Source organism: Poecilia formosa, unplaced genomic scaffold, assembly GCF_000485575.1.
Source record: "Poecilia formosa unplaced genomic scaffold, Poecilia_formosa-5.1.2 Scaffold1258, whole genome shotgun sequence".
Taxonomy (NCBI): domain Eukaryota; kingdom Metazoa; phylum Chordata; class Actinopteri; order Cyprinodontiformes; family Poeciliidae; genus Poecilia; species Poecilia formosa.
The window spans coordinates 7,547-10,827 of NW_006801197.1; positions in this window are offsets into that span (position 1 = coordinate 7,547).

Sequence of the window (3,281 nt, forward strand, 5' to 3'; positions counted from 1 at the left end):
CCTCCCTCCAGTCCCTATGCTGTGTCATCCAACTAATTAAGTGAGGCTTTGGGATGCAGTTTCACTCGTCCCCAGATGTTGAGTTGATCTTGGCAGCGGGAAACTTTAATATCCTATCCATGGTTAGAGTCCTGTCATGGCGAGGCAGAATCCTTTTCAGAATAGAACCAAAGTTGAACTGGTGAGTGAACTCAGTTCCCTATCATTCTGTGTTCTTTGTCTATTCCCCATGTCCACTACAGCATAGTTGAGATCTTTTGGGTTGAGAGTAGATCAGAAACCCGGGCTGTGGGTAAACGGATCCTGTTCCCTTCTTGAGTAGTGCGAAGTCTTCACCATCCCGGGGTTTCAGAGCGTAGCCCTCCATTGATCCTGCATCTTCGTGTGGTCTTGACTCGAACACTGCAGAACTAAGAACCCCGGTTCCTCCTTCTCGTGTATTCTTATACTTTCTGCATCTTGGTTGTGTACGCCTCAATGGTTTGCACAATCCTCGTTGCACAATTTCCCTTCTCTAGGCGTCGGTTCACTGCCGACCTTTACTTTGTACTTCCTTTTTCTTTGAAATACTCTTGCTCAAGTTTTTATCAGTACTCAACCGTCTGGTTTCCTATGTATTTCACAATACTTCCTGTTTTTTACATGCTCACAGTTCTTTCTCCCCCTCAGCCTCTTGTTGCGACACAGTATAAGAGACTTTTACACTTAACTTGTAGCCATTACTTTTATCCATTTATGATTGTTCCCATTGTTAAGTCAAGATTTCTTATTACTTTCAAACTAAAATCACATAACTCATAATCAACATTAATTCATAGTGCATGTAAAACAAAGATTACATAATTTTCAATCAACATTAATCATAATACAGTTATTAGTACATTTAACCCAAGATTGCATAAACTTTAATCAACATTAAATCATAATACAAGATTACTTGTTGCCTCCAGGCTTCTGTGACCCGTTTTCTGTGTGTCCTGATAAGATCTCAATCGGTCCCAACCAGGTTTCACGACAGAGGCTAAACCCTACTCAGCCTGGAGATGAGTTGGCATTGTGACCAACACATCTTTAAAAGACTGGATTCTTCAGCTTAGATTTCTATTGCAGTATTTGCTATGATAACTGCAACAAATCACATCTGCATGAAGACAAAATGAATTGGAAACAGAAGAGCAGTCTAAGCCAAACTGCAGTGAACATCCGCTGAAGGCATGCAGGATGGATATCCTGCTGCTCCTGGTGGGCTGGCTCATCCTTAAACAGCTGGTAATAATGTTCAAAGTACAGGCACACCCTTGTCACTTCCCCTAAGCGACACGACTCCCCTGCACTCCCTTTGGCAAGATGCAGAACAGCTGTTGTGAAGACAGATGAACAGTGAGGCGGAGGAACTTGTCTGACCGTTTACCCTCAGCATCATCCATCATAGGTGACAGCGCTCCATCATTGCTGCTATTATTATAACCAGCTCATCAGTATTGTGAGCCTGGAGATTCCCCAGTTCCACAGGCTTTCTTTTCTGCTGCCTTTGCATAGACGTGAATCATAAATCTATTAAAAGACAAGAAATTAGCACGTCAGAAAGCATTTATCTTCATAACTTCCCTGGGATAAGAGCGGTATGTTGGAAAAAAACTGTCTGTGGTATCAAAATAGTGTAGCTTTCAGTCCTCACTTAATTTCTAAAACAATTTCTCTAATTTCAGGTGCTTTTTATTTATTTTGACAGTAGATGCTGGCTTGACAAAATATCTCCAGGGCTTGTAGTCTTAAATTATGCATGGCAATACCACTCCAATAAATCTCAAAATCTGTAGTAGAACCTAGAAGAAGATGACTTTGGGTGTGTCGGTGATGTCTTTAGTGACAATTTAGTGCCTCTAAATGTAGTGCCTCTACTTCCATTGTTCATTAATGAACAATGGAAGTACAGGCTTAAAGATAAACCAGTCCCTCCAACATGTCACATTTTTCATGATTGTTGCACCCTAAAATGAAGTTGCAGTCAAAGTTGCATTTTTTTCAACCTTTATTTCTGTTATAACAAGATCTTACTAAAATGTTGAAATTGCTCCATATAACCTTTCCCCCAAAATACAGATCCTTTCCAAAAAAATTGAATATCATGGAAAAATTGTTTATTTCCCATAATTCTATTTAAAAAGTTAAACTTTTATAGGTTATAGATTCAGGGCCCACAGTTTAAATGATTTCAGTATTTTTTTAGTTGTTACATAATTTGGGCTTCCAGCTCATAAAACCCATGAAAACAGGAATTTAAAAAATTAGTATACCCTAAGAAATCAGCCCAAATTTTCCAGGGCATGAATGTTGTAAACAGAGTGTGACACACTTATCAGCTACTAAACTCAAAGCACCACGAGGTATCATTAAATTGCTTCAGCTTGGTTCGATTGTCTCAGTTTGGTTGAATATGAGGAAGACTTGATACCCTCCATAGGATGGGTAAGCCACAAAAGTTCATAGCTAAGGAGGCTGGATGTTCATGGAGTGTTGTGTCGAAGCTTATCAATTGAAAGTCTAGTGGAAGGACAAAATGTGGCAGGAGAAGATGCGCTAGTCAAAGAGATGACCATGGACTCCAACGGATTATTAAACAAAGAAGATTCAAGAATCTGGTTCAGATCCAGAAATAGTGGAATGAGGTGGGAGTCACAGCTTCAGAAACCACCACATTCAGTCGCATCCGGGAGACGGACTACAACTGTTGGGTTCCTTGGGTCAAGCCACTGAACCTGAGCCAACATAGGAAGCGACTCAACTGGGCCAAGGAGAAGAAGGGCTGGATCACTGGCCAGTGGTCCAAGGTCCTCTTTTCCAATGAAAATAAAGTTTCATTCTTTAATCAAGGTCCAAGGGTTTGGAGGAGGACATGTGAGGAACTGAACCCAAACTGCTTGAGGTCCAGTGTGAAATATTCATAGTCATGGCTTTGGGCGCAATATTCACTGCAGTTATTGGTAGACTCTGCTTTCTTAAATCCAAGGTCACCGCAGCAGTCTACCAGAATGTTGTAGAGCAGTGGTCCCCAACCCCCGGGCCGCGGACCGGTACCGGGCTGAGGACCAGTACCGGTCCGCGGCCCGGGGGTTAGGGACCACTGCTCTACAACATTCTGTTAGACTGCTGCGGTGACCTTGGATTTAAGAAAGCAGAGTCTACCAATAACTGCAGTGGATATTGCGCCCAAAAGCATGACTATGAATATTTCACACTGGACCTCAAGCAGTTTGGGTTCAGTTCCTCACATGTCCTCC